Source organism: Hippocampus comes, unplaced genomic scaffold (assembly GCF_001891065.2).
Source record: "Hippocampus comes isolate QL1 unplaced genomic scaffold, H_comes_QL1_v1.1 scaffold261, whole genome shotgun sequence".
Taxonomy (NCBI): Eukaryota; Metazoa; Chordata; class Actinopteri; order Syngnathiformes; family Syngnathidae; genus Hippocampus; species Hippocampus comes.
Window position 1 is genome coordinate 1449088 of NW_017805824.1, and position 20937 is coordinate 1470024.

The 20937-nt window shown below is 41.1% G+C and overlaps 1 protein-coding gene across 1 annotated transcript in view; it reads left to right on the forward strand.

The window, feature by feature from the left end:
* Positions 1–20937, forward strand: part of zfhx3b (zinc finger homeobox 3b) — a 218663-nt gene that overhangs the window by 38897 nt on the left and 158829 nt on the right. The window contains exon 3 of the mRNA XM_019886699.1: positions 13239–13606. The gene's annotated coding sequence lies outside the window, so the exon portion shown is untranslated. The remainder of the gene's footprint in view (positions 1–13238; positions 13607–20937) is intronic.

Consider the following 20937-nt stretch of genomic DNA (forward strand, 5'->3'; position numbering starts at 1 on the left):
TATATATATATATATCCCTTGCCATCATTCAATCACTGACACCAAATATAGCAATATAGGCTAAGATCTGCCCCCAGTGCACCAAGCATGTTGATAGGATTTTCCTCTGTTCTGAACTCTGAACGGTTTCACATGGAACTTTGCATTCTTAAATAACTCTGGCAAAACGCTTTAATCTTAATGAGTCTGAACAGCAAATCTCTCATCTGCAGCAAAAAGGATTAGGAATGCAAAAAAAAAAGTGCTGTTCCACTTTGATGAATTGTGTTTAGAAAATCCCTGGGCATGAAGTTCCCCCGATGAGCAAAGTGTAAGGCGCGAACGGATGCTTTTATTTAAACAGCACAACTTTATCTTGGGGAAACAGAAGATGCATTTCAGTGAAAATATAAAAATACAAAAGCAGTGCTGATTCGACTGCTCTGCAAATGATAGCGGTAACGAACAATTTGCTTCAATCCACTTGGCTACTTTTGGAGTAGCTTTGCATAAATTGCACGCATTACGTTCCCCACTCTTCATTAGCGCTGTTTTTATTTTTTTTCTGTCGGATGCAGTCACACTTTGAATTTGTCATACTTTGTATTTTTACCTTCTTTTTCCAATTTGAATGGTTGAAGCAGCAATCAAATCAAGCGGACAATGTTGGAATAACACAATGGAATAATTGTACTGTTTTGCTTCAGGGCTCTCCCTATAGTGAAATACGGTTAACTTTTAATCTTCTGTGGTGAATGCAATTGAACTGGAAGCATTCATCTGTCAACAGAAACAGACAAGGACACGTTACCTTAAGAAAGCTGATTTGTTTCCCACTTTATCCCAAGCAAATTATGATGATATAAAAGCAAAGATTGACACATTCCATCTCACAAACTCCATCTGTATGTCAATGTGTGTGCCACTCATTTCTCATTTCTCTTGTAATAAAACGTTTAGAAGCTTTCATTTCAGCACGTAAAAACATCACCAAATGAAATAAAACGCATATGTAACTCAAAACAGAGTTTGAGTTTCGCCAGATGATGTCTTCATGCTTTTTAATTCGGCTGGGGCTTTCTGCATATTTCTGCATACAACTAATAAAAGAGTTATGTCAACTCTAAGTGTCCGTGTTCCCAACCATACCAAGTGGTTCGGTCGGACCAGAGTACCGAATTGTAACAATAAAAAGTGAATTCAGCCTTAGCTAGTGACGCCCACTTATATTACCGACTGCTAAAGTGATCCGGGTTGCCGTCTTGCTAACCATAAAAACCGAGTTCCTGTATTATGAAAGCTTGACTTTAATGCTGATAAAGTACAGTGCAATCGCTACATAATGTTGTTTGAAGTGCAAAGATGCACGTAACACTGTGGCCATAATTGACGTCATCCTCAGTTGACAAATATATGTATGCTGTTAAGTATGCTATTATACAGAGGTGGTTACTTGTATTTGATTAATACATTATTGATCATATGTTAATGTAATCCAAATCAAAGCGACTCAACATTTACTTGATTAATTATTACTCGGTGGTATAATTTCCCCAAACAGTGTGAGTAGTACGGGTTAGAGCAGAGAGCCTCTGGCAAGTTCAGCTTGCTCTAACTACAAAGAGCCTCACTGCACTGGGACGTGATTCGGGTTCCCCCTTTCCAAGCACCAACCCACCTCCCCATATGGCCCCCGGGGCCTTTGGAGGACTGCTTGGCCTGCTTCTTGTGTATTTTATTTATTTATTTATTTTTACCTTTCCTTTCAAATCAGTATTGCCCTTTGTTACCAGCAATGGATGGACAAAAAGGAAACATTGAGGACATATTATGATATATATCAATGAGAAAACAATCAAGCCAATACAGCAAAGGCTTTAATAAAAGTGGAACATGTGCTGTTATCATTATTGTGTTTAGTTTTAGTTTGCTCTCACCTTCAAGGATTCAGGCTGTAAACCACTGATGATTATGTAAGAGCAGCTTCTTGCTGGGGTCGCGATTTAAATACAGTGTGCCAACGAGTGGTCAATTAACTGCCTCTACTATTGGTGACTATTCGACTAGCAAAATCGTCATTTGTGACAGCCCTAGTTGAGAATTGTTATTGCATCGCCTGCAAGGACTGGCTTCGTTGCTTTGCAGAGGTTTTGGATTGGCAAAAATCAAGAGACTTGGACTCGGACTCACATGCAAAAACTGTGACAGAGACATTGCTAATATATACACATACTGTACATGATATCCATTTTGGAAATTGATTTCTAGAATTTTGGAAAAGAGCCCTTCAAATAATGCACAGATGCATATGGCCGCAAGTTCATTTCAGTCTTTCACATGGATCAGTGTCTTCTGTTTGCAGACTTGTGGTAAATATTGCCTTGCACTTGACCTGTATTGATCCACCAAAAAGATGTACAGCCAGTCAACCACTCAGAGCCCAAACATCTGGTCACCAGTGTTGTCCTCTGAGTGACAGATAACATCTGGGAAGTGTGCCGCTATCACAGGAAACAATGGTACTCTCTCCCCCTCCCCTCTGTCTCCTCTCACTCAGACCCCAGTGTCCCTCCTTCCCCATGTCCTGCTCATAAGCACATCCCCTTATTGATTTCCCATTAACCCCTTCCAATCTGTGAGCGACTCCCCACCCAGACGCGCAGACACAACTGGATTGATTAAGCATGCGATGGCATCGGCGTGGCTGCCAGTTCTTGTTTGTAGCATGGTTCTTGCGCTGTACTGTTACTCATCAGGCTTTGGATTCTCCAACCTGTTCTGAAGGGAATATGGAATTTGTAGAAAACAAACTTTTTGGTTGTTGACTTGAAACCGCATCGTTTGAATGAGGAGTTTATAAAAAAGTTTGAAAACCTAACACAAGAAAACATCTATACAGTAGCAGAGTAAATCTGATGGAAACGGTTGAAGCACAGGCTTCTGATTGGTTGAGAACAGAGGCTGCGTTCAGAAATTAATGGGAGGGGGGCGCTTTGCCCACCCCGGACATCCGCACAACTCAGAGTAATGCAAGGGTGTCAGAGTGAATTTCCAAACGCACCCAAAGGGTGTCAATAGGCACCTGTTTAGCCACACCCCCAAAGATCTGAAAAACTGAAATGGTGACAACCACTTTGACGCTATATCTCCAAAGTTATCAGTCTTGACATGTATCCATTATCTTCAAATATATTGAATGTGGTTGGTAAGAAATATCTGATTTAAATTTAGAGGTTATTTAAAATTGCATTGCTAGACTACATTTTGTGTGTTGGTAACAAAGGAACAGTGGGGAAGAGTGTATCGTTCCAAAAGATGCCTCAGCCTTCGGACAAAGAATCCTTTCCTTTAAAGCCACCATTGTCACCATTTCCAGAAACTTCACATACAAATTATTTTTACTCAAATCTAGTACAAAGCATGCCTTCTTGTTCTGAGATTGAGTCAGACTAAATTAATTAGTCGTGGTTAATCAGGATTACACAAGAGCCGCATATTATAATTTCATTAAACTTTCGAGAGGGATTACACAAGGGACAAGATTAAGGAGTTACTGGATCATCTTTAAAATGGTAAATACAAATAACTGGCGCATAAAAAACAAGGTAGCCGCTGTTGAAGCCGACATGTATTTTGGATCAAGTTCAATATGGTCTCTTCAAATTGGAGGGGTACCTGACACTTGTTTCATTGTCAAAGTAATTTGACAATGAAACGAAAGTGTCATGATGGCATGACTGGAATGGTCCCCCGGCCCCCAATCAATATTTACGGCACCCTTCTGTTTGTTGCATCTTAGCACCATGAACCAGCAAGATGCTAAATGGCTCACTGACAACTTTCCGAATAAACAAAAATATGGCGCATCATAGTTTTATGGCCCTTCTGTTAACAGTTATGCTCTTTGCCTCCATGAACAATATTTTTTTGGGTGGGTCTCCTTTCTCCTTTCATTGTCTTCTTCAGTCCAACGTACCTTCTTTCTCCACCCTCTCCTCTCAGTTCTGTCATTGAACTTCAGGCACATCGTGTGAGTGAACCCAATCTGTGAAGCACAGTGATCAATGTTCTTATTTGCCTTCACAAACGTGAGTACACCCACAGTCGATCTTCTTCTAGACTCGGCCATCTTTATGTAGAACAATTACATCTTTATTTTATTTATTTATTTTTTTTGGCTGGGTTTATTTTTCAGATCGTCAGGTAGTACCATATTGAACTTGCAGTGGCCAGTGTGAGTGTGGTAACTTTGAATCTAACACACCTCCTTCCCAATCATACCTGACATATTGGAACGCGAATGAATCACATCATATTGTCGAGGGAAAATGGCTAACAGGGCCCAATTCGGATAGCTTCACTTTTTTTTTTTTTTGGGCTGTGGTTTAGACATTAATAGCTTTATGTTGTTATTTTGACGGGGGCAGTAAATTGTGTTTTACAAGCTGTATACTGACTGCTTGACATCGTAGCCAAATGTCATTGGACCATGTACCAACTGTTTCTCAGCATCTGTTTCACAGCTTTGAGGATGACTTCCACTGAGGAGAGTCACATGCGTTTTAGTTTCAGATGTCCCGGATGAACAAACGCAACTTCTTACTGCGCATGTGGGTGGCTCCGCTGATATGTGGATGTATTTAGATTCCTTCTTCTTTTGTTGAACAGATTGTCTGTTAAAATATATACTTACATGAAAGGATGTCATGCTATCTGTTTGCTGTGTATTTCTTCCCGCGCGCCCGCGCTGGCTTTGGCAGTGGAGATAAAGCCCATGCACGTTTGTTAGGTTGTGTTTGTCAGCCACGATGGAGGCGAGCTTGAAAAAAAAGCCCTTCATTTAAGTCTGGCGTGCCTCCATCACTCACAGCCTCTGATGTACAAAGAGCCCAGAGGAATGAGCTTCACAGCTGTTTGTAAACTATGGGAACAGGAAAGGTCAACAAAGTAATGCATTGCGTTTCTCTCTCACTCTCTGTGTTCCGGAGTGAGACATCATGGCTGCCTCAGTACGAGCGCTGCGCAGTTGAATTACCGTTCTTGCCTGGAGAATAATGGCGAAAGCATAACCCCATTGTATTCTTTGATAAACTCTGGAAAACGCACGGTATAAGCTGAGGAAGAGGCACGCTTTAAGGGCACAATTGCCTTGCAAATCTACCATGGCAAAGTTTGTCTGAAGGAGAGCGAGAGAGGATGATGAGTGGAAGGGGGAAGTCGGGGTGAGGGGAGAGGGGGATCCGGCATGTGGGCGACAGAGGGGGGTCCGTGTTGCAGGGACATGTGTTATCTCGGGGTGCAGAGGTCTTTGTTTGCAGGCCAGCGAGGTATAGATTTCCTCTCCATGTCAGCGCCTTTATTTATGGCTCAGCGCCGAGGGGACAATAGAAAACTAATCCACAGCAGAATCAGGATTAATATTCCGAGCGTAAATATTAATTCACTGTCTAAAAGGAGGAAATGCAAAACGTGACGAAACGCTCCAACAAATAAAGAACAAAAGAACTGAGGATCCTTGGCCCCCCCACAAAAAAATTCCATCCCGACTCTTTCACATGAGTGCTTTTTACCAGGCCTTGTATGCGCTCGTCTCAGCATTCCGTCTGATTTCTTTATTCATCTTCTTAATGATTTTCTATAGAAGACTGAGAGCTGGGTGTGGGGGGCTGAAAAGCCGCATGTTGTTTTTGGCTATTCTCCTCGCTAAGCTTGAGGTTTTTTGATTTGGATTTGAATATTTATGACAGAAAATAATAGAGGTTATAGAAATAAGTCCTTGCAAAGCCGGGACGTAAGTTATAGTGCTAAACAATAACTCCCATATCAAAGGAGCGGGGTGATGGTGGCCAGTTGTCTGATGCCTGTAATACAGTGACTAGCTTTTACCCCACAGCCAGCGGAAAGAGCTGCCGGTTCTAATGCAAGCGCGCCTCTTTCCGAGCACCCGCAATTGAGTTTTGTTCTAGCTCCAAACAAAACTGATGTGCCACTGAGGTGAGATCGCTTGACTGGTTTCAAATATAGTTTCACTGGCTGTGACGCTAAAACAAGTGACAGGATCTGTAAGTGACAGCTACTCCTTCAGCTTGAACAGCACGTCTTAAACTTGATCCAACAAACATGCTGGTTTGCATTTGAAACAGCTGATACTTGGCCTTCTATTTGACGGTTATTTTTACTTACTGTTTTTAAGACAACTGTTAATATTGATTTATTTCCTTGGGGGTTTTTTTGTTTGTGTTTTTTTTAAACCTATGACAACCATCTATTGGGGAAAATGTTCTATTATCTAGTTGCAGAGTAGACCAACCTGCTCTGCTGCTGTTCAATACGAAGCCATATGTTCCATTTTTTTGGGGGGGGGGCTTGATCATATGATTGCATGCTACAAATTCTGCTGTTTAATAAAACGCTCTCTCATCTTGATCTACATTCTCATTGTGATATGACGCACATGATCATGAAAATAAACATTTCATTCAATAGATTTGTTTTTTTCTTTTCAATAAACTGGAGAAGCAATACGGCAACGTCCAAACAAAGCAAGCGTGCCTCTCCCCGCTACTGCTGTACTACACACACATACACACTCTGGAACAATAATCCCACACTGGGGGGTAACGGCCTGTTGTATTGCAGCACTGAAAAACATTGTGATGTTCAAAGGGATGTCACAGAGGCTCTAACCATTGATAAGGTCTAATGTGACGAGAGACTGTAAACTTCATCTTTTATACATGGCGACATAATGTGAAAGGTCATCTTATCTTAATCCTCAAATCGGCAGCATCCAGGCTCATTGCCCTGTTTCATAAAAGTTAAGCAAAGAAATAATCTCCAATTCCATTCTGAAGAAGGTCCTTTATTATCTTCACCACACGGTCCAATCAGAACACATCATTAGAGTCTGCTACCGATGCACTGTAAGAAATGATTTTTTTTTTTTTCTCTCTCTTTCTAATCGCCTCCGATCGTATCTTGGAATCAGCTGGACTCTGGACTCATGGTGAGAAGCTTTATTATGTCCAGTGATTAATCATCAAATACTGCTTTATCCCACCTCCTGCTCCCCACAATGCTACCCGGCTGCACACACAGAATACGGAAGGAGCTTCTACGCAGTCATAATACTAGAAGGCAAAAGGGCAAAATCAACTCTCAAACCGCACAATTAATACTAAGAGTATCATTTTACAGTGGTGCCTTGACTCACAACTGTAATTTGCTCTGTGTTTACAGTTTTAACAAATCATTCCAATCTCAAATCCACTCTCCCCATTGAAATGAATGGAAATGTTGTTAATCCAGTCCAGCACCCCCCCCCCCCAAAAAAAAAACCCACCATATTTTCATTGCAAGTTTTTCATGAAAAAAAGTAGCACTACACTGGGAAAAAAAACCCTAAAAAAAAACAAACAAAAAAAAACATGAAAAATGAATCGGAACGCACTTGTTTTATTAAGTGTAATCAAGGCAGCATCAGAGCTGCCAACCTTTTGAAATTCACCTCCAGAACAGTTTCTGAATTTAAATATTCTTAACTTTTGGCATTACAGCAGGACTCTGTTATTGCAGTATAATTTGTAATAGTATCATAAAAAAATCAGAAAATCGTTCAATTACACAACATAATCATGACTCTATACGCATCATTTATTTTACTTATTGCATCTACCATGTAAAGATCAGAATGCAGCCATATAAAATTAAAGACTAAATTATTTTTCTTTCACGTGGAATTTATTGTAATGCAACAACAATTCATCCATCCATTGATCCATTTTCTGAACCACTCACTCATCTTCACTTTCATACTTCCAAGGACCAAAATGCAAACAAAAATGATTAAAAAATGTCCCTCCCCATTAGCTACGCTTCACTCAACTGTGACCATTTGGCATATTCCAACAATTATTATTATTATGACATTGACAGTATTGCAAGTTACACAGTGCAGCTTGATGGCTTTGTTATTTAATGATGGATAAAGTTACCATTAGCGCACAATTCATGTCACATTAATGGACAAAATGAATTGCCGATGAAGCTTGGTTTTGTACGGCTTTACTTGTTTCTTGCCGCTGGTATGAACCCATAAAAACTAGCAACGATTGATGTCTCGTCAAGTCGTTGGCTTTCAGCTAACATTCAACTCACCTGCTAGCGTTCATGTAGCTTCTATGACGCTTGCATCATTGAAGCCACCAGCGGAAGCAGTGTTTGTGAATGACTTTTTTTTTCAATATCCAGAATACCACATTTTCCATCCATAATAGGTCGTTTTCAGAGATTTCCGTAACAAAATATGAATAATCCGGAATATCTGACAGCTCAGCAGCAGCCTACATACACTGTACCACATTAGTGTATTGTGCTTTTAAATGGCAGTTTTAGATTCACCAGTAATACTTCTACAACTCACTACTTCCTCTCAACACTTCCCCAAATGAACTCAATGTTTTTGCTGTAACATCGTGATTTGTTTTGATTTGTGTTAGATCGGTGTCATTCCTTTAGAGACGGAATTAACACAGAGGCGTCGTCTCTACCAAAATAATGAGGACGGATTGCAATCACAGTACAAGCAGAATTCTAAATAACAATGTGGTCAAAGGAGTTATTGTAGCAAGTTTCGGATTTTGTTGTTGAGGATCTATTTGTTCTCCACCTAAAGTGTGTCAAATGTAGACAGATAGTTAAATATTTATCCCTTTGACTGCAGTTTATATTAGTGTTATTGTTTGTTTCATTTTGTTTCCCAACCCTAATTTGCCATCGGTACAGTTCCCCAAACCAAGCCAACCCCCCATCCTGCAGTAAATCAAGCAACCGCACATCAACTTGAAGAAAGGTAGAACTCATCCTGTAGCCTTAATTAGAAGGAAATTGTAAACGGGCGCCTGCCTTTCTTGTACAGATTATCCATAGTTTATGACTGACTGTTTGAAGTTGTAACACATTCCGAATCAGCACTGCTGCAGTCGTGCTCTTATAGGACATTGTTGTCTTCAATTATTTTCAGTTATATTCTCGTCTGTAACAGGCGGGGGTCATCTATTATTTAAAGATGCAATCGTTGCTGTTTATCCGGGATCCTTAAAACCGGGTTATCTTTTCCCATACTTTTTTTTGTATTAAAAGGAACAAAGTGTAATAAAGTGCAGTTTCAAATAGATGCTTGTCTCTCTAGTGCTAGAGCTCATCTGCCATTGTTGTGATTTAATATGAACGCTGCCACGCAGCTGCAGAGAGACAAGATCTAACGAGCATCACGAATGCTTTAGTGTGTACATAAATGGCTGCGCACATACACAAGCTGCGATGAACGCAAGCCGGATACGCATTTAGTGTCGCACAAACAATTACACACACCTCCATCCATATGACGACGCTAACGATGGTAAACATGAGCAACTTGACTCCTTCGTTTTTCATGGGAGAACTGGTGACGTTCTTGAGCGAGTAATGCAAGCGATTGAGCAACATCCACGTCTAAGTTCTCTCATGAGAATTTGGGGCATTGGACAAAAAGTTAAGCACGATATTGTGCTGATGAGGAATTTCAAGTTATGTATGCTGTGTGTTACTATATTTTTCAGCACTTGGCACAATGGCACCGTGTATTAGGAAAAATCACAATACCATAAAAGCCTTTTTTGCTCAAAATTGAAGTGCAAGAACACGCTATCTAGTTTCTACAAAGACAAATTAGTTGTATCCTTTCAACGGCATGTTCATGGTTTTGAAAGAATTCTATAAAGGATGGGAATGCATTTACAGATGTATACAGCGATGACATAATTACATAATATGCGTCAGTTCAATGGAAACTTTGCCGCTCCTTCTGGTATGTACACTTTAGCCACCTGAGGGAGTTTTAATACCCGCCAAAAAAAACCCCAAATAAACAACAATAAAAAAACTAAATACATTCAAAACTCCTTAGTAAACAACATTAAGGCTGATTGTTCTCCATAGAGGGCAAAAATGTTCATGTAAATCTCATGTAAATGTTATTCTCTTTTAGTAGCCAAGTAAAACATAGTTCAAACTCTGGTTTTATTCATTTCTGCCAGTTATGGTAGAATTATGACTTCACTTATAATTTAATTTGTCAAAATGTCTGACTAACTCATGGTTCTGACCCAAGGAACATTTGCCAGACAGACCAATTTAATACTAGAAAGATAAAATCCCTGCTGCATCAAATAACTTCACACTATGAGGCAGTCTTTGTCATTGTTCTTATAGTATTTGTTGTTAAAACACCGAAGTTGTGGGGCTAATGTTGAGATGTGACTCCACCCTCCACTGAAGGAGACAAAGTGCAATCAATAGTGGATATAAGCAGCCCACCAAGGTCAGGAGACCCTCCTGTACAGCAGCCACGGCACATCCAGTCAAGTTCCTTATAGATTCTGGGGGTCTAACCTCCGACAACCCGGGCAGATAAAGTCAGCGTGGCCACCGTGACCTAAAGCCAATAGGCCGGCATCCAGTCAGCGATGGTTGTCTTTATAATGAAGTGGTCACTATTGCCTTTCTGTCACTCAGCAATTACCGCAAGAGATATGGAGCCGTAGATAGGAGGTGAATGCACAAAGAGGTAGTGGCCACAGAATTACATTCACAAGTGAAAGGAGCAATAAAGTGACATATAAACTACTCTAATATGGAGCGCTAATGGCTGTGAGCAAGATGGATCAAAAGGAGTGTGACAACTTCAATGGGACGGCATGTGCATGGTGCGGCAATTACCTGTGTTCACCCTCTCATAGAAAAAGCCATATATGACGTCATTTACATAAATTAGCAAGCAGCAACAGCATTTAGCAACTTGCTTTTTTGGAGCCAAACAAAACAAGTCTCAAAAAAAGAATACATCATGAGTTGAAGAGGATTGAGTTCCTTTTGTACTTGCTCAATTTGAAATTCGAGCCTGTTCAACACAAAGCTGATATGTTTCGATTTGAAGGCACACACAGAGTGCCGAAATAACCATTTTCCAAATTGGGTAATTTTCTGCTTCACATCTGTGCTTTGCCACCTTGGTGGGCGAAGAGAGTGATGTAAAGATGTATTGATGACAGGCACTACATTAGCTTCACCAGTAGAGTACAATGAGATTAGAATACAGGTGGTCCTCGGTTTATGACATACAGCCTTTCCTACAGCGCTGACGTCACTCAAATTTGTACATTAGTCGGAACCAGTCATTGTCTCTAACCTATGCTAATACAGTCGTGAAGTCAGTCATAATTACAATCATTATTTGTAGAAAAACACTTTTAGGCCATAGATGTACTGTGATAATCAATGGCCAGTACAACAGTAAATGAGCATGCTTTCGTTTGCTACATGACAAAGTGTGTTTACACGACTGCACAAACCAGTTCATTCAGCGCCGTTCGTAACGTTCCTAATTGCCTGCAGATGCCTCAAGTTGGTGGCAAAGTGCTACGTATGTCAAAATGAAACTCCTCAACTCACTTTAACACCCTTGACACTAAGATGCCACTGGATGGCACACTACCGTTTTTGATTTGGTCTTGGGAAGGATAAGGTGCTTCAAAAAAAAAACTCCTAAACGTGCGGGTGGTGACGTGTACCTGTATGTTGTTGACTTATTTTGATCCATTTGAGGGGCAAAACGTTACAACCGGTTCTCAGGATGATGCAATACCGTTCTCCACTTCTGCAAACTGCAACTGTAATAAACAACTTTTTGGGGCTAAATGAATGCATCTACGATAGTTTTCTTTGCATTTTCTTTGTCAAAGATGGCTTTTGATTCCAGCTACACCTAGGCATTGACTGGATGACTTTGCATATATGTTGACAGTGAGATGTCTAAATGAACTAATCGGAGGCTGGGGTCATGCTACCTGCACAAATTGAAGTAACGCTCGTGTCCCGTTGACACGGGGGGTCATAGTCGCGGAAATCCCCAAAGCCATTCAGCTGCCGCCGTCGGAGACTCTCTGAATTTTTCTCCTCGCTAACTATTTAATTGTCAACGATTTGCTTAAGTGGAGTTGACTTTTATCTGTGGTGTGCTGTGGGGCTGCCACTGGCAATCCAGCATCCCCCCTTCCTCAGTGCTCCTTTGCCTGGTGTCACATGCAGCACATTGCCATTGGCAGCTGAGCGAGGCCTAATCAATGGGCCGGGTCAGGGATGGCCTGCGGCGCTGCTGTGGGTGGGCTATTGATCCGACAAACATGCTTCCACAGGTCGCATTGACCAACTTTGAAGTGGCGGCCTTGTAACCCGACATAGGCCAAAAGGGGGGAGACGACAAATTATTCTTGATACTTTGTCTGTCAGCTGCAAACTGCTGACGAAACACTCATAAAACTATTTCTTCTATTGATTAAAAGCTAATGCACTGCGCCGCCTTTATTTACGATGGCTCGGGGTCGTCGTTGGCATTGATATTTCAAACAAAGAGCATTAAGAAACGCTGAGCGCACATTGCAATCACAGAAACTCAATCCGAGTCTCGTCTTTCTTTGTCGCTCTTTCCGACCTGTGGCCGATGAGCACAAAGTCAAGTTATTTTTGAGGCAATTTTAAACGCTGCTCCCTGAGCTCCTTATCAGCGACGCAATAAGAACTCTTGGGAACAATTAAACGGGGGTTTTAACTTGAGTAACAACCACAGAGGTAAAAATAATCACGCACTGTTTCCAAATGGAAGTGACTTCAAAAGAGCGATTCACTTATCACAAAGTGTGTGCCTCTCCCTCCTGTATTCCCCCACTAAATCTGTGGCTGAGGAACTATTGGAACACATGACAAGCATATTTACCCTGCTTCACAAACCAGGCCCAATGTGGAATTCAAAGCCGTTTAAAAAAAAAAAAATCCTCTCCCGGAATTGACAGCGGAATAAATACGTATTGTCTCTGAGACTTTGTTGTCATGTGCGACAGATCCTGTGCAGAGCAGGCAATTATGTATGCTATTACAGGAATATGTCTTGCTCTGCTTACGAGAAAATTAAGTTTCACCGGAAATATTTGTCATTTCTCCTTTTCAAACTCGGCGGTGGTATGAGGGGAGAAATTAAATACAAAGTATAATCATAAGAATCCGTCTTCCCGTAGTTGTTCACCAATGAATAGACGTTCATTTTGTAGTTTTAGCAACAGCTGATGAGCTCTGAGGTTTTGGGTTTTTTTCTTCTACAGAAATGTCACTCCTCACAGACCCGAATTGAAATGTGTAATAAACTAACATTTTGTTTCTCATTGCAGGTCATGCCTTCATCCTGATGTGCTCTTCTCAGACCCGGACTCCGTAAAATACCAGTATAGGTTTGGAAAACCCTGGAGATAGCTGGAATTCTAGGAGTACATGGCCAAAATGTTTTCAGGTGCCCAGGCATCGAATCAATAGCTTTACATTCGAGTGAATTACTTTGACAACACAACAAAGATCAACAAAGTGAGGACAGAGGCAATAGCTGCAGGCCATCCAGCGTTCGTCACCGTTGTTTGGACGAGCCTACTGTGACCAGAAGGACCTGACCTTTCTACCTGCTGGCTTCAAACAGTCACTTGAAAAGACGGCGCTGCCAGAGAGGGGTCGGTGTGGGAGGAAGTGAGACCAAAAACCCCGTCAGGTAAGGCGATGCCCATCCGCTTTCCCTGCTGTCCAAAGTCTGAGACCTTTGCCGTCTGCTGGGCTTTGAAAGCATTTATCCCCACTTTCTGTCCTACTCATTGCTAGCTCCCCTTCTGTGTTCACATACACACGACTGGCTGATAAATGTCCAGCTTTCATGTACCGCTCACTTGTTTGTTCCTTTTGTTACTAGACTTTTCAATATGTGGACATTGTTTGCCTAATAGCTCACCTCTCTGAGTTCTGTACTGGACCCTTGCAGTTTCTGCCTATCAAAAGCCAAGTTGGTTGCAGGAGTAGATGCGCTTGCTGATCTTGTCAGTGTCACGCTGTCGGAACATTGAAATACAGATCATAGATTCACAGCACCTGCACAATCTAATGAGATCCAGTCCAAAAGACGTATCGAAAATTCTGCCATCACAAAGGTAAACATTGGGTGTGATGACTGACACTGACTGCCACTGTCAGGTGGAATTATTTAAGTGTGTTTCTCAATGCGGATGTGGTTTACAGTGGCATTGCACTCTTGTCTTTTTTACCTTTAGTGGATGTAAAAAGTCTACACACCCCTGTTTAAATGCCAGGTTTTTGTGATTAAAAAAAGACAAAGACAAATTACTTCAAAACCTTTTCCATCGTTAATGTGACTCATAATGGTAGAACTCTAATGAAATCCCAAAATCATATAGCACAAAGGTCTGAAATTAGTATTTTAACTCCGGGTGACCAGCTAAATTGTTTTAACTAGGTTTTACAATTCGACTTTTATTAGCATCCGATTTCCAAATAATTTTAGAGGTTGGCAGCACGTTAACTTTTGTGCCTAAAATATTGTAGGTAATCTGAACTATAGTACTGCATATTGAATTGTTCTACTTTCTAAAATGAACTTATGATTGTTGTTTGGTCTCAGGCAATGACGTGACTTGATTTATCTCTTCAATATGTGAAAAAGCTTTGTTCTTTTGTGCTCTGAGCGGCTCAAAGTCATTGGACAAAATTTGGCTAACTGGAATGAGCTCAAGTATTAAATAAATAAAGAGGCTTCTGTTTCTTGCTGTGCATTTTTAGATGAGACATTTTGATGAGGTGAAAAATAAGATGCTTGAAGTTGGAAAACGGAGCAGTTGTGGTGGAGCTAATGAACATCATCGTCTTGGGTATTTATTTTGTCTCAGTTGGGGTGAGCAGTGTCACAACAGGACAGTGGTTAGACAGCAGGAGTTTGGAAGCTCCTGTGTGAGCTCCTGTGTGAGTGTGTTGTGTGTGTGTGTGTGTGTGTGGGTGTGTGTTTGTGCGCGTGCGTGCAGTGTGTGGTGTGTTGTGTGTGTGTGTGTGTGTGTGTGTGTGTGTGTGTGTGGTGGGTTGTGTCTCCCCTCCCTGGCCTGTGTGCTGATGGAGCCACGCTCTGCGCCCAGGGCTTCGACACTTGCTTATTTTTCATGAGGGCTGCATGCTGTTCTCCTGCATGAGGGTTTGCTCCCTTTGTGGCGCCCCTCCCCTTTTGAGAGGAAAAGACATGCATGAGTTTGTAAATGAACGATACACACACACACACACACACACACACACACACATTTGTATATATATATATATATATATATATATATATATAAAATTTGACATCATGGCCTATGCAATGCATTTACAATTCTAAACAGATCACGGTGAAGCCATGTGTGTAGGTAGTGTAGGTAGGTGTGACCTAACCCTCCATCGTTCTTCACAAGCACATGTATTTGTGCATTTCTATATGCATAGGATACTATGAATACTTACTGTACATGTGAGAAAAAAAGCACACACAGACAGAACGTGTTATTCTTCTTCTTTCATGCTTCTTATAATGTACATGCACACGGCAAAGTGACAGCTTCACGAGAGGACTCATTATCATGTACAGTATTAACCTTGGATTCCCTCAGCATGGTCTGACAAATATTTTGTAGATTTTAGTAAAAAGAATATCAAGTACAATCCAACATACCTTTTAAAAAAAAAAAAAAGCATGTGATGTTGCTATAAAATTGCCCAGTTATGATCATCGGGCTTGGCAGTTTTACAATATCAATATACATCGCAATAGACGCCTGATCAATGTCAATAAAAATTGCGCTCAATATATATCCATTTAAAAAAAAAAAAAATCTGGACGCAAACCCCAGGACCGGTATTCTGTGTGGCGTAGTTTGGGGCTCCAGGATGATGTTAGATTTGTGCCGCCATTACAAGCACCTAAGAGGAAAAATTTGGGACACAAAAGCATGATTTGAGTGCACAAGAACCGTTTTTGACCAGCAAAGATGTGCCGAACCTTCAAAGAACTGCACGTGTGAGTGTGCGTGTGTATGGGGCAGACATATGCTGAATGGAAGTGTGGCTTAACCGCATCTTCTTTAGCATAAATGACCAGTCGCCTCAGTGCAACTCTTGCAATAAGATTACGTTGCGCATACAAACACCTTCGAATGGCTATATGACGTAGAAGTGAAAATCTTGTTCGCTCCACTGTTAACCAGCTCCTACTGTCTCAGCATCACACTTTACAAGTCAAGTAAAACATGTTCTATGACATAAGGAGCCGGTCAAAAAGATGAAGTTGTCCTAATACAAATGGTCAACTGTAATCTATGCATTACAAGAGAGCATTAGGTTGCTACGCTTACATTTTATGAACAACAAATGAGGTATAACGTGATATGTATAATGTTATGACTTTGGGGATAGCGTCTTCCCCACATAAGCACACTACTGAGGAGCACGGAAGTTAGAACATCTGTAATTATCGATGCTGACTGAAATTAAGCCCAATACTTCACTACTATGCTAATAAGAATAACATTGTGAATCATTTTTCTTCCACATCCGTCATCCCTGCAAAGCACATTATGTTTAAAAAGGCGTTTATTTAATCTTTATATGGCCCAGTTTATTTGACTTTCATAGTTACACAAACAGTATAATTCTTTACATTATATTGAATGATCCGATCAAGAAAAAGTAACATGCTCTGTCTTATGTGGCGAGTCACAATGACACAATGACATCGATGCACTGTAGAAAGAGTACCACCATTTTATCCCGGATAACTAGAGAGAGACTTGACAATTTAGAAATGTTATTACAGAGAGAATGCAAAATAATAATTTTGTGTGCGTTACAATACTGTCCAATGTTTCCATCACATTTTCAAATGATTACCTCATTCAAATCAAATCAGAAACTGCTGTATATTTAGACGTAGTTTACATACTAGTTGTTTCATTGATTATAAGTCCCAACACAAAAAAGATAGTTGTCAGATTATTAAGTGGCATGTGTTTTGTGTGATCTTATGCCTGTGGTTTTATCCTCTGAGCTATGAAGGAGAATATCACATCACTGTCATTTGACCAGGGAGTGTGTGTGACCTTTTCAGAATCCAAAGACAATTTTTCATGTTGATATCTTTTTGCCCGTACGAGCATCAAAACAATGTGGCGGCTCGGCTTGTTGAGACTGTGCTGGTTGCCGCGTAAACGTCGCAAATTATTCAGCACGCATTACATCTGACAGAATTAAAAGTGCTCGTGCGCTACCCCGAATGTCTGTCCGTCACACGTTTGTGAATGCGTGTTGACACTGTGAAGCCGAGCAGAAAGAAACCTACATGGCAGGCTTGCTACCACCGAGCTATGTTTTGATAACCCCAAAACACTTGTGCCTCCTGTTCGACACAACCAAACACAATGTACGGGCTACTTGAATTTCCACCACAGCAACTGGGTCAGTGGTTGATGGCTAGAGAACAGCATTTTCTTTTTAGCTGGGATGCAGAGGTAGCTTCTGAGTGCTGACATACAGTGCTTCCATGAAGCTGTTTGACCTTCGATTGGTTCTGTTTTTTTTTTTTTTAAACAACAGTTGAGCGGAAACAGAATGTGTTATAGTTCTACTTTTACCCTCGTAAACATTTAAACAATTACCCGCCACTATTTACATTTTATCGTCATGTACAGTAAATGCATAGCATACTCCATATCGTTGCTGTTGGAAACGTCATACGACCAAATATGTTGAATAGAAGCAATTGGACTGTACACGTTTGTTGAATTTGTTGTTTTTTTCTTGTTTTCCAAAAATGCTTGAAAATGACTCAACTAATTTTGCTATAAGGCTACTGAAATCCAGTTCTGAGATGTCCACACCGTGCTGTGCAATTCTATAAACATAAACATAATACGAGCATTGTTATCCAGTGTCCTCAAGTTTTCAAGAGTCATTGAGTGTTTGTGTGTGTGTTTGTGCATGTGCGCATGTGCGGGTGCGTGTGCAAAAGTAAACACCTTCTCTATTAACTCCTTTAACGAGCTAGCACCTAAAAATGGAACAGCTCCACTAATCACAAGGTTTTATGGGTCCTTGGAAATGTAGGGGGCTATAAGGAGGGGCCTCCTGACTGAAAGCAAACCACTTGAAGGAGAGCGGCTCCCAGTGACCCTGTCCACCAAGCACTGTTTGGGTGGGCTCACCTGCCTGCACACAACACAAGCAACTTGTTCGAGTCTGTCTAGCTATCTAGCCAACTCGCTTGCATGCTATCTATCTATCGATCGATCGATCTATCTATCCATCTACATGTCTGCCTGACCTTCTTAATTTGCAGAGTGGTGGGTGTGTCACTACATTTTGCCAGGCCATAATTTGCCATTTGCCATTGGATGCCACACCTGTCCGTCATTGTCAGTCACCAAAACTGTCAATGGATTGAAGATGACAGGTTATTTATTTATTTATTTGTTTATTAGTTTTTGCAGTTCATCATTATTTTAACCTTGCTTCCATCATCACCAAAGGACAGTTCATCACCACTATTTTACATCTGTCAGATCTTCTTCTTCTTCTTCTTGGGCGGCGGCTTGGCCGCGACTGGCTATCGGCATCAAGATAGTAATACTATGTTACATGCATTTGCAGCCCAAGCAGTGTATGTACTGCGGAAAAGATCCACACCTTGTGCTGATGTCCAATATCATTTTATTACTCATCTATTTTGGAACACAGCAAAAACAAAAATATTGCATAGTATTTACAAGCAATAGTTACAATCATCTCTTCGACTCAAACATTCATTTAAAAAAAAAAAAAACATACTGTGTGCGCCTTGTAAACCAGTCATAGATAAATCGAAAATTAATAAAAGTCCATGACATGATATTACCTTCTCACCTTGGACTCTGATGCCAATAATCATATGTGGCCTAAACTGGGCGTAATTGTTTGCAAAATATTCTTGACATAAATAATTTCACCAACATACACATGTATTAAATATTATCCTCAGAAATTGTAGATTTCTATCATGGCAACCAATCAAAAGTAATACTCCTGCCAGCTACAATGAAACACTCAGCCAAATAAAGTTTAAACACACACACAGACACACACACACACACAAACACACACACACACACACGCACACACGCACACGCGTTCACACAGAGAGGTGATTTGTGAAAGCAGACTGACGAGCAATGTTCAAACTTTTTTCCTGTCAGACGACGAGCTCGGCTAGAAGCAACCCGGTGTATTCATCCCCGCAACAAACATACACGAGTCACGCAGTGCGTGTTTCTGTCAGTCATCTGCGAAATGGGAGTCCAAGTCTATCAGTGACGAACTGTGAAGGTCTCTCCGAAATGACCCGGTTAGTTACGATTACATTGCCGAACGAAAACCCGCTTTCGTCGCTGCTTAGTCTGTCAGTTTTGCTATCATTTGCCAGCAAAACGGGTGTTTCTGTCAGTTCAGACGGAATTTCCACCTCTGCTATTTTAAATACACATTTTCTTAATTAGACATTAAAAGTTACTTATTTCAACCATTTTAATCCCAACCATCCATCATTTATCCGAACCGCTTATTCTCATGAGGGTTGTTGGCTGGAGCCTATCCCAGCAATCTTTGAGCAGTAGGCAGGGTACACCCTGAACTGTTTGCCAGCCAATCGCAGGGCACACAGAGACAAACAACCATTCATGCTCACAATTACACCGAGGGACAATTTAGAAGGTTCCAATGTACCATGCATGTTTTTGGAATAGGGGAGGAAACCGGAGTACCCGCAGAAATCCCGCAGGCACGGAGGCCGGCGCACGGGATCAAAACCTGGGCCTCTTCACTGTGAGGTGGGCGTGCTAACCAGTGGACTACTGAGTCATTTTAACCCCAAAATTTATTAATTGTACAAAACTCTGTGGATACATTTCATAAAGCGACATTTCAATCTTATTCAAGATAACTTTTGTTTAAAATTTAACCCAAGACACATAATGGTGAGATCATATCGAGCCTATCCAAGCTGAGATGCAAAATGTGGATTTGACCCCTGGCAATAATCCTTGTTCTGTATTTGTCTCATGCATCTTTTCCACATGTCATCTTTCATCTCATCATGCTTTTTTTGGGGGTGGGGGGGGGGGGGGGGGTGGGGTGAGGCTTCTTGACATGAAGGAAAATTACTTGCTTTAAGTTTGTATATTCAAGAGCAAAGAGGCATTTTAATGGCTTTGGCATTGTGGCGCAGTGATTATCCTCTCTTCTGTTTGGGTCGACTTACCAGCAGCTCGTGTTGTTCCTGCCTAGAGGGCTCATATGGCTCTGATTTGGGATCCCTCTTTTTCAGTGAACCTCTCCCATTACGATTACATTGCCGAACGAAAACCCGCTTTCGTCGCTGCTTAGTCTGTCAGTTTTGCTATCATTTGCCAGCAAAACGGGTGTTTCTGTCAGTTCAGACGGAATTTCCACCTCTGCTATTTTAAATACACATTTTCTTAATTAGACATTAAAAGTTACTTATTTCAACCATTTTAATCCCAACCATCCATCATTTATCCGAACCGCTTATTCTCATGAGGGTTGTTGGCTGGAGCCTATCCCAGCAATCTTTGAGCAGTAGGCAGGGTACACCCTGAACTGTTTGCCAGCCAATCGCAGGGCACACAGAGACAAACAACCATTCATGCTCACAATTACACCGAGGGACAATTTAGAAGGTTCCAATGTACCATGCATGTTTTTGGAATAGGGGAGGAAACCGGAGTACCCGCAGAAATCCCGCAGGCACGGAGGCCGGCGCACGGGATCAAAACCTGGGCCTCTTCACTGTGAGGTGGGCGTGCTAACCAGTGGACTACTGAGTCATTTTAACCCCAAAATTTATTAATTGTACAAAACTCTGTGGATACATTTCATAAAGCGACATTTCAATCTTATTCAAGATAACTTTTGTTTAAAATTTAACCCAAGACACATAATGGTGAGATCATATCGAGCCTATCCAAG